The sequence below is a fragment of the Rhinopithecus bieti genome, unplaced genomic scaffold (assembly GCF_001698545.2).
Source record: "Rhinopithecus bieti isolate Rb0 unplaced genomic scaffold, ASM169854v2 scaffold_36004, whole genome shotgun sequence".
Classification (NCBI taxonomy): Eukaryota; Metazoa; Chordata; class Mammalia; order Primates; family Cercopithecidae; genus Rhinopithecus; species Rhinopithecus bieti.
In genome coordinates, this window is record NW_016815976.1 from 844465 (window position 1) to 856515 (window position 12051).

The window sequence follows — 12051 nt, forward strand, 5'->3', positions numbered from 1 at the left end:
TCCAAACTAACCTACAAACCACATCTAAGTATATGCTCTAGAAATATACGTGCCAATGCACCTTGATTCCTACTACCTTTCTATCCTTTGACTCTCAATTTGAAGAGTTGCCTAATTTATAGTCCTGACAAAATAATTTCTAAGTTCTGTCATCCCCGTACTGTATCTTTCATCTATGTACTAGTTCTTATATCTGTGCCTCTTCTTTGGATGACCTTCTGTTAAAAAAAAAATAAATTTAAAAAAATCCTCCTTAGTGTTTGAGAAGTGCAAACAACAGGGAATAAGAAAGTAAATTAATTCGAGTTTTAGGGTTGAAGGTTGCTGAAAGCAATGCATTTTTTCTGAAGCTTTAAATAATAGATGGATTTCACTTAGATTTTTTTTAAAGATAATTAGCAGTGGGATAAACATAGGAACAAAGGACAGACATGTGGAATCACAGTATTGTAGTACTGTAATTAGTCCTGTTAAGTTTTTGTTGTCTTGTTTCCTTACCTATCTTAAGTTCCTTCAGAGCTTGTTTTTGTGTCTTCTTCAGCCACTTCAGGACTCTGCACGTACTAGGTATCCAGTAAGTATTTATTAGACTAAATTTCTATCCTAATGCTTCAGCACAGTTAAAGACCTCAGTGTTGACCAGGCAGCCCCTCACCCTGGAGGGGTGTAGAGGCAGCTAAATTCTAAGAATTCTAAGGCCTGACAGGTAAGCAATGAGAGGGCCCATTACTATTGCAAGACCTAGCAGGGTAGCTAAAAGGTTCTGAAATCAGACAGCCCTGGAATTGGATCCTGATTCTGCTACTTAATACTTGTCTGGCTTTGGGCAAAATATCTCCTCTGAATAATGCTCAAAAGAATACCCACTACATGAGATTGAGGGAGGACTTAAAGGATCTAGGATGTCCAACTTGGCACATGAATTTTCACAAATGGTAGCACATACTAAACAAAACACTAGGTTTTCCGTAGGGTAGCAATGGTGTCTGTTCAACCATCACAGGCTCCTAGCACAGGGTCTAGCCCTAAACAGGAGGGAAATAGATGTTGGCTAAATGAATGTTGCTTGCACAGAAAACATTTACAGCGCAGGGTCAGGTGGTGGAATGTGCAGTCACTGCCCATTTAGAGTTTCTAGTGGACATTGACCCGCGCGGCTGCCCTGGTCTCCGGGCTCTTCCCACCATTCATTAATTTCGCTTCAATCCTTACTGCTGTTCAGTCCCAGACAGGCCCCTTCGGAGCCTCCTGGGTATACTCAAAACCCGGAAACTGGATAACTTCCTAAAAAGGCCGGTGTCATTGAGCTGCGCAACTAGGCGTGCGCAGAGTCGCACACATGCTCACTTAGGTATCCGAGGGTGGCGTTTCTGTTGCGGTTGGCAGCGTTTCCTTCCACGGCAGCGGCAGCGGCAGCGGTCGCTCTCCTCTAAATTGATAGCCAGTGCAGCGTTTTTTCTCCTCCTCCTCCTCCTCTTCCTGCCTCCGCACGGCGCGCTCCCCGGTCCCCGCAACTGCCACAGCTACCGCCTTGACAGCTGGGCACCTTAGAAGGCTCCCCTGGGATAGCGGGGGAGTGGGGCGCATGCCAGGAAGAAAAAGGCCTTTGGAGGCACCCTTACTTCCACTGTCAAGGGGACGTGAAGGGGAGTGTGGTCCCAAGTCGCGAGGATCGCCTGAACCGTCGCTGCAGATCGGAGACGTGGGTTTCTGGCAATATGCAAAGCAAGCGTCCCCTCCCACCGCTCCTGCGAGCTCTACTACTGAATGCCTTACGCAGCCCATCTGTTTGGGGAAAGAGGGGGACCTATATAGAATGAAAAAAACACAGAGGACTTTGCTTTTCTTTCCCCACCCCACCGAGCACGGCCCCCGTGCTTTCGGCGCTGCCATCTTAGTTTCCTCCAGCGGCCGGGCTGGGCGTGTGTGCGTTTGTGTGTACAGGGAGGGCTGCAGCCGGGGGGGCGTGGGGGCCGCCTGGGCGGCTTGGGTGTCGGAATGGGCTAGACAGCAGTTCACCTACGACACATTCGCCCTCAAAGAATAGCACTGAACTACGGCAAATCCTGCCTGTGCCCATTTTATTACGGGCGTAGTATTTTTTAGTCTTTGTGGTTGGTATGCTCATTTCGCAAAGAGATCTCTCTGGCCTCTGCCCATGTATAAGACTATGGCTTCATCTTTCACCTTGTGATCACAAATTTAGTCGTTCTTTTCCACTTAACATTACAAACCTGGACCATAGCTTTTTGAACTCTTATCACATTTACATTTTTCCTACTCTCATCTTTAACGATTTTGTTTTTAAAGGAAGCTACCCGTGCTGATGTAGTAAATGACAGGACAGGAACCATAACGCGTATATAAGAGGACAGATTAGTGTTGTTTGTTAATTTCATTTAAAAGGTTAATATTGTACTAAACCTACAAGATTACAAACACAGGAAGTATGTATATTATCAGATACATCAGGACTGCTGAAAATGCTGTGGTCAAGTCTGCGTTTGTTTCCTGGATTTGTACAACAATGTATTGGGGAATTTAAAAACAAAATTGGTAGCTAAGAACAATTTAGAAAAAAAAAAAAAGGCTTGAAGAGTGAAGACATGCTTTACTCTTCAGTGACCTTCGCTTTTAAGGGTAATAAGATAATGCATTCTTAAATATATTGCACTGTAAAATAAAGTATATTTCATATAATATATTTAATACTCCAAGCTGAAGGGAAAATTCAACGTGGCGATCGAAATTATTTCAAACATAAATTATATATTGTATCCCCTGGCTATCTTAACCTCTTGCTTTAAACAAGTATATTTTAGGGCCTTGGGATATTCAGTAGTTCGTAAGCATAATGAGTTAATGTTTTCTTTTTTATTCATAGTAATTTTAAAAGATGTAAATTATATGTCCAAGTTTTCCCACATCCAAATATTTAAGTTCCAGGGGTCCTAAGTTATATATGGACATTTTCATCCTTGAAAATTTATTCTAAAATGTATTAGTATATGTTTTTTAAGTATATGAACTCAATACTATATATCTGAATGCAAATCACATTCTTTCAAAATCTCATTGTTGTGATGCATTTAGCCCAGAGGACGTTTTCACAACTGATGTAGAAAGTTATTAAAGTATAATTGTCCTAAAAGAGAAATTTTAAAACTATAGTATTTCAACCTTGAAAACTTTAGTATCATTTATAAGTTATTAGATTAATCTTTTAAAATTTTGTTATTACTTTAAAAAATTTTTTTGGATACGTAGAAGGTATATATATTCATAGCATACATGAGATATTTTGATACAGGCATGCAATGTGAAATAAGCACATGATGGAGAATAAGGTGTCCATCCCCTCAAACATTTATCCTTTGAGTTACAGACAATCCAGTTACATTCTTTCCGTTATTTTAAAATATACAAGTAAGTTATTATTGACTATACTCACCCTATTGTGCTGTGAAATAGTAGGTCTTATTCATTCATTCTTTTTTTTTGTACCCATTCACCATCCCCACCCTCCCCTCCCTGAACTCCTCATGACTCTTTCCAGAGTCTGGTAACCGTCCTACTCTCTATGTCCATAAGTTCAATTTGTTTTGTTTTGTTTTGTTGTTGTTGTTGTTGTTGTTGTTGTTGTTGTTGAGACGGAGTCTCGCTCTGTCGCCCAGGCTGGAGTGCAGTGGCCGGATCTCAGCTCACTGCAAGCTCCGCCTCCCGGGTTTACGCCATTCTCCTGCCTCAGCCTCCCAAGTAGCTGGGACTACAGGCGCCCGCCGCCTCGCCCGGCTAGTTTTTTGTATTTTTAGTAGAGATGGGGTTTCGCCGTGTTAGCCAGGATGGTCTCGATCTCCTGACCTCGTGATCCGCCCGTCTCGGCCTCCATCCTTTAAAGTGCTGGATTACAGGCTGAGCCACCTGCGCCCGTGCCTTTTTTTTTTTTTTTTTTTTTGAGACGGAGTCTTGCTCAGTTGCCCAGGCTGGAGTGCCAGTGCCGATCTTGAGCTCCACTCCGCCTCCCGGGTTCACGCCATTCTCCTGTCTCGGGATCCCGAGTAGCTGGGACTATAGGCGCCCGCCACTACTCCCGGCTACTTTTTTTGTATTTTTAGTAGAGACGGGGTTTCACCGTGTTTGCCAGGATGGTCTCCATCTCCTGATCTCGTGATCCGCCCGTCTCGGTCTCCCAAAGTGCTGGGATTACAGGCGTGAGCCACCGCGCCCGGCCTGATTTTTAGATCCCACAAGCGAGTGAGAACATGTGATGTCTGTCTTTCTGTGTCTGGCTTATTTCACTTAATGATCTGGAGTTCAGTCCATGCTATTGTAAATGACTGGATCTCATTCTTTTTATGGCTGAATAGTACTCCATTGTGTATGTGTGTACATTTTCTTTATCCATTTATAGGTTGATGGACATTTACATCAGTAAGTTTGCTTCCAAATCCTGGCCATTGTAAAAAGTGTTGCAACAAACAGGAGCACAGACATCTCTTCTATATACTGATTTCTTTCCTTTGGGTATATAACCAGTAGTGGGATTGCTGGGTCATATGGTAGCTCAATTTTTAGTTTTTTTGAGGAAGCTCCAAACTGTTCTTCATAGTGGTTGTACTTATTTACATTCCCACCAACAGTGTTCAGGGGTTCCCTTTTCTGCACATCCTCGCCAGCATTTGTTATTGCCTGTCTTTTGGATAGAAACCTTTTCGTTGTTGTTGTTTGTTTGTTTTTTGAGACAGTCTCACTCTGTCACCCAGGCTGCAGTGCAACGGCGTGATCTCAGCCCACTGCAACCTCTGCCTCCCGGGTTCAAGCGATTCTTGTGCTTTAGCCTGCCAAATAGCTGGGATTACAGGCGTGCAGTGCCGCACCCGGCAAATTTTTGTATTTTTAGTAGAGACGGGGTTTCGCCATGTTGGCCAGGCTGGTCTCAAACTCCTGACCTCAGGTGATCCGCCCCCCTTGGCCTCCCAAAGTGCTGGGATTAGAGGCATGAGCCATTGCGCCTGGCCATAAGCCATTTTTAACTGGGGTGATATTAGATTGATCTTTATTATTAAAATTAAATAATAAGAGGATAATTGAAATTCTTACATAGAATAGCAATTTTGTTGTATTAGTGTTTCCTTTAAATATATTTAATAGGGTTATTGCCAAATCCAGATAACCAGATATAACTAAATGGCTCTGAAATGACTATATTAGTCATGGTCTTTTTTTTTCAAAGACTTTTACCTCTCTCATGCTACATCTCCTCATCAGTAAAGTGAATAATAATAGCACCTACTTCATTAGATTATTTGAGGATTAAATTAAATAATCTGTATGACTTACTTGCTTAACATACTACCTAGCAGGCCATAGCTATTATTGTCAATATTATGTTAATATCTTAATGATCCCTTATTTGAGGGATGTCCTAATCTTATGCTTGAAGAAGTAACAAAAGAGTTATACAATTTGAGTTACACAGCGCTGGATTTGAAAGTTGGTTTTGTTGTTGTTTTCTTAACAAAGAGTCCTGTCCACAAATAAAGATTTACTGTGTGTTGACATGACAGGAAGAATAGAATCCAAAGACAATACTTGTTTCCCTAAAATACTCATTCTTGTGTAATTTGTTAACTCACAAAACACATTGCCTACCTTCAAAAATTCAATAAGTGTTTTGAATTTTCACTGATGGATACATTTTGACATGTAACAGCCAAAACAGACTATAGTTTCTTCTCAAAAGGCTAGTAGCTAAGGTATCTCTCCAGGTTCAAAAAGTATAAATCATCTATAATTTACATTTTCTGTAGGTTAATCTAAATTTAACATCAAAATCTTGACCTTGCCTAGTTTGGCTTTCTATTTTGATGAATATTCCTACATTTATATTTAGAAAGTAAAAAGCCAATTTACCAGTCCTTCATAAAAAATTTTTTCTTAAGAATATTTTGCCCCTTTTTTGATATTATATCAGGTTTGCCTTCAAACTAGACCGGAAGCTATTTAAAAAGGTTTTAGAACAAAAAAGTCATAAAAAATATTTCACAGTCTTCCTAAATTAATATGTGGTGACAGAATTTTCTTGGATAGACAAAATAATCTTATCTATTTGATGCCAAATGTTGTGAACTGAATCAATTACTAATTGTTGTGGTGCTGCAAAGAGCACTGCTTGCAGAGACAAACTGTGACATTCCTGCAGGTACTTCTAAAGTCTGCCTCAGTGTTGGTGGAGTGGTGTGACAGGAATCTCCTTATTTGCTCTTGAGTCCATTCCTGTCCATTCTTCTGCTCTGCTCTGTATAGCAGGGGAACGATCCCTACAAATTCCATTTGCCAGGCTTCCCTTGCCAGCTAGTTTCAAATTAGCTTCAGCCTGGGGGCGAAATGGGTGACTGGCAAGTAGGCAGCAAGAGAATCAATCTCTCTCTCTCTCTCTCTCTCTCTCTCTCTCTCTCTCTCTCTCTGTCCTTTAGGCAACATCTCCTCCGTGGTTCCAGCTCCTGCTGAACAGCTTCTCCTTCCATGGTCCAGCTGCAATCAGGTAACCTCTTGTAGAGGCAGTTCTCACTGAGCAGCCCCAGCTTGTGGACCGTGGTAGCAGTGTTTTCTCCTTGGTGTCTCCAGCCCTAGGGATTGTAAATATCTCTGTTCCTTGTTTGGCTTTTCTATTCCTTCAGTAGCATTGCAATTAGTTCCCCATATTCAATTCTCTCTCTTAATGACCTGGCATGCATTTATCTGTTTTCCTGATTGGACCCTGAATGATACAGATGGTCTTCCATCCAAATAATAAACCTGATTTGGTTTCTCAGCCAAAGCATGGCATTTTATTATCTTTCATCTGGTCTTGAAAGCTTGCAGATCTGACTTCAAGTAGCAAAACAGAAATCTGCTTTGAAAATACTAGTTGGCTCACCCACACCCATTTTGAATCCCCTTCCTTGCCTGCCTCCACTCTGGATGCTGGAAAAAGTGAAATATTTTTTCTGTGAGTCTGTTCTGTACCTAGAGTTGGCATTGTGACACAATTCAGAACAGCACAATGAGAGAAAATCTGCTGGTACTACTTCTCTCTCTCTCCCTTTCTTTCTACATAAAAGATGGACAGAATGGCTGATGTTCCTAGCCTTAAGACAAGAGGCATGCAATAAGGCCAAGAGCATCACAAATATTGCCCCTGACATCATAGAACCATTGAACAAAGTTTCAAACTTATTTTATATAAGGTAAAATCGAATTCCTAATTGTCTCAGCTACTGTTAATGAAGTATTCTGTTACTTGCAGTCAAAGCATTCTACTTGATATACCAACTCCAGCATCTTCTCAGGATGCATTCCCTGTCTAGAATCTGTCAGTAATCTGTCTGAAAGAAATATGTATTTATGGAAAATACTTAAAAGCATAAAAACCCATTCATTCCCCTGGGTCCTAAATTTTCTTCCTTTAGTCAAGTCAAAGCATCAGAAAGTTCACTGAATTGTATTTTATATGATACCTTTGGATTTTATTAAAGATTACTACAATAGTGTGCCTCCCAGATACTCTTTCTGGTATGAGATTTATTCCCCAGCTGTTGAGAATATTGACTGTTGGCTACTCAAGGCTAAATGACTTCCCATAAGTTGCTCTTGGCCTTAGGGAACTGCCTTATGCCAGGTTACAACCCCTCTCCAGGGGGTGCCTGCATCAAATAACTGCTCGAAGTGGTACACAAAGACCAGGCACTCTTACCTTAATTCAGAATGATTTTGAAGAGCCGTCCCAGCTCCTAGAACCCTTCGTGCAATAAAATCTGCTGCGGTTACATTACAGTTCCATTTTTCTCTCTCAACCGATCCTGCTTTCCTCATTCATTCACTAGTAGTGTTGTCAGAAGAACTCTGCAATAAACTTCTTGCATGCAAGTCTACATCTGTTTCCCAGTCTCTTTCCCAGGGAGCCCAACTTAATTCAGTTGTAAGGGGAGTGGTCTGAAGAACCAAACTCTAAAATGGAATTTTGGAGCTGGATTATCCACTGGTTAGGTGGCAATGAGGGCCCTCTGTAATGGACAGTTTCTAAGGTGACCTCATGATCTCTATATCCTAATATCTCTGTGTTTGTATAAACTTTTCCCCTTGTCTGTGGGTAGCACCTGCAAATTCCTCCAAAACAATAGAATATGAGAAAAGTGACAGGATGTACTTGATTATATTTATGTAATTGAGTTGCATACTACTATAACTGTCTTGCTGGGACCCTCTCTCCCTTAGTGGCTTTGAAGAAGCAAGTTGCCATTTTGTAAGCCATCATACAGAGAAGATCATATGATAAAAGGGTTAATGATAGTTTCTGGCCAACAGCCAATGAAGAACTGAGTCCTCAGCCTGGCAGCCTGCAAGGAATTGAATTCTGCCAAATACCATATGAGTTTGGATGTGGTTCCTTCCAGTTGAACCTCAGATGAACTGTAGCCTCAGCTGACATCTTGATTAGGGACTTGCAGAGGACAGTGATAAGTCATGCCCAAACTCCTGATACACAGAAACTAGAAGATAGTGTGTGTCATTTTAAGTTTGTGGTAATATTGTTATGCAGCAATAGAATACTAATGGGCCATCACTGATGATGGATGGATAGAATATGGAGCACTGATAGCCCTCACATGTGGTAAGTGTAGCTGTGCAATTGCTAAAACTTTCACTGGAGATGGCTAGGATCAGATACCTGTGGATGTCAGTGCGCCTGCAGGTGCAGTAGCTCAAGCTTTTGAGAGGTTCAAGAAAGGTGTTAGTTATAAAGTTAGTGGAATTAGATTCCCCTTGTTGAGTGCATAGATGTCTGAGGCATGCCAGATACCTCCTACAAGGTAAAGGGTAAATTATTTCATCTTGTTCTTCCTATCTTTTTTCTCTATTTTCTGAAGACACAATATTTACTTGAGAATATTGCTCTGACACATTTCCTGAATGACACACGACTGACAGCTTTAAGTGATGCCCAAAGCAGAAAAAAAAATTCTGCATCATTTCTAGGCTGTGCAAAAAGCACTTCTGCTCCTTGGGCCAGACAACATGACAGAACCTATGAAATTACAGATGTCAGTGACAGGAAAAGATGCTTTGGAATTAATGAGAAGTTTCAGTGGGAAAATCACAAAGAAGAGCTTAAGGACTCTGGAGCAAGACCATGTGATCTTTAGCAAAAACATTATACACTATTTGAAAAATGGCTCTTGGCATACTATTTGAGCTCTGAGAGACACAGAATATCTCCTCTTGAGATGTCAGGTGATCACAAGATATGTCGAGTGGCTAGAACCGCCCACTAGGAGCTGCGTTTTGTCAGACCCACCAACTCATAAGGTCCAGTGGGCCCAATGTCAACGTATGATAAGGTGAAGATACCCAGAACTGGGCATGGGCAGGCCATAGCATAAGTAAGCTGCATGAGGATGAGGCCAGACGCCCATGTTGTCCCCCACTATTGCACTGGTGCCTGCCTCTAAGCTCAAATATATGGCTGTTTGTGTAGGGGAGGAAAAAGGTTGAGCTTGGTTCATTCGATGGTTGGCTTGGTGAGTGCGAGCAAGCTGAAAATGGACAGCTGTTGCACTGTGATCCTGACAGTGCAGGATCACTAGATAGTAATCAGGCAAAATCCTCTCAGCGGTTCAGTCTTTATGCAGTATACATTCTCATTCATTTTACACATAAAAGAAGTAGTCTGAAGTAAGAATATGTAATGCTCATGGTAATGGCAGATGGCTTGGCTCTTTAGTCAACGGACTGAAAGCAAAAAGATTAGAAGATTGGGGAGAAGAAGGTCTGTAAAAGAGGCATGTGAGTGGAGTTGGAGTGAGCACGAAGCATGAATATCTTTGAATCACATAGTGATGCCCATCAGAGAGCATCTCACCTGGAAGAGTCAGTGAACAATCACATAGGACGATTCCACCAGTTGAAGTTACTCTCTGTTTTTGTCCACCCGATGGTGGCACAAAAGGCACATGGATGGAGTAGCTCTGGTGCAAAGATGGAGGCTCTGTAGGGTGGCAAGGATGGAGGTTATGCATGGAACTTGCAGCAAGGACTCTTACTAAGTAATGCTGATCTAGCTACTGCTACTGCCAAATGCACAAACTGCCAGCAAAAGAGACTAACACTAAGCCCTTAAGACAGCATGATCCCTCAAGCCGACCAGCCAGGCACTGGCTGGATAGTTGATTACATTCCACCTTGGAAGGGTCAGTGATTTAACTTGGCTGAGATTGGTACCTATTCTGATATGGGTTTGCCCTCTTTGTCCATAGGACATTCATTGGCCAGCACCATTATCTGAAGACTCACATAGATATGGGATCCTGAAAAGCATTGGCTCAGACCAAGGAGCCCACTTACCTTATGGTATCTGATATGTGACAGTAGCAGACCAAGGAGCCCACTTACCTTATGGTATCTGATATGTGACAGTAGATACATGTCTATGGTGGGCTGAATAATGCCCCCCTTCCCAAGATGTCCATGTTATAATCCTCAGAACCTGTAAATATGTTCCTTTACGTGGCAAAAGGGTCTTTGCAGATGTGATTAAGTTAAGCATCTTTGGATGGAGAGATTATCCTAGCTTATCCAGGTGGGCCCATGTAATCACAAGAGTTCTGATAAGAGGGAGGCAGGCGGGTGAGAGTGGGAGAAAGCGATGTGACTACAGAAGCGGAGTCAGAGAAGAAGATGCCACAAAGGAGTGGAGTTGCAAGAGAAAGAGAAAGATCTGAAGGTGCTACACTGCTGGCTTTAAAGATGGAGGAGGGGCCGGGAGCCAAGAAATGCAGGTGGCCTCTAGAAGCTGGAAGAGATCAGGAAACAAAGTCTCCCCTAGAACCTATGAAAGAAATGTAGCCTTGCTTACATCTTGATTTCAGGACTTCTGATCACCAGAAATACAAGATAGTTTGTTTTAATCCAGGAGATGTGTTGCAACGGCAATAGGAAACTGATAAAATGTCCATTGGATCCACTTATCCTATTACCTAAAATGCCACCCAGAACCTGCTGCTGATGGAATAGTGCTGTGGTCTTTTGAAGGTCTCATTGGGGCACAGCTACACATAGTAGACTTTAAGTGAACACCTATTCTGTGATGCTGTGTTTCTGATGGAATATATGAGTTCAGGGGTCCAAAGCAGAAGTGGTAGTAGCTCTACTTTCAGTGACCTCTTAGAGAATTTGTGGTTTCTGTTCTGCTCAGGCTCCTGGTTCCAAAAGGTGTAACGCTTCCACCACAGGACATAGTAAGTACCCCATTGGACTTTAAATTATGGTTGCTTTCAGTTGCTTCAGACCCTTCAGTCCAAGAGACCAGCAGACAAAGAAAGGAGTCCTACACTGGCAGCTATAAGTGACCTCTATTAGCAGGAGTAGATAGGGTTGCCATTACATATGGCTACAGGGAAGAATATGTCTAGCACTTAGGTGATTCATGACTGTGTCTCTTGGTACTCCTTACTTAATTTTGACATTAAATGAACAAGTACAGTCACCATGGTTTGAGAAGGGCATGGTGAACAGGGGCTCAGATTTCTGAGATGAGGGTGTGGGTGATTCTGTTCATAGGCCCTCTAGACTAGCAGGGTTTCTAGCTGAAGGAGAAAGCAATCTAGGATGCATGTGGAAGAAAGGCATTATGAGTTTCAGTTGTAGCATTGAAACCAGCTATAGCAACAAGGGCTCCAGTTCATACCATGTGTCTTCCTCTTTTAGGTTTCAACAGGAAAAAACAAACAACTACCCACAATCCTGGACACAGGATGAACTCTCTAGAGAAGCAAGCAGGTCTGAGCAATGCTGGGGATGGACTGTAATGGATTTTGCAGTGCATTGCCCAGATTGCTCTCTTGGGAGAGAGTCCCTTATTTCCCAGCTGTCAGAAGTGTTGGCTGCCGACAGCTCACAGCTGAGCCCTTTGCTGAGACTTGTCCTCAGCTGATGACTGCTGCCTGGCTTATGGTCATGTCACCTCCCTGAGGTGCAGTTTGCTTCAAGTGACTTAACATTGCAGTGGTACAA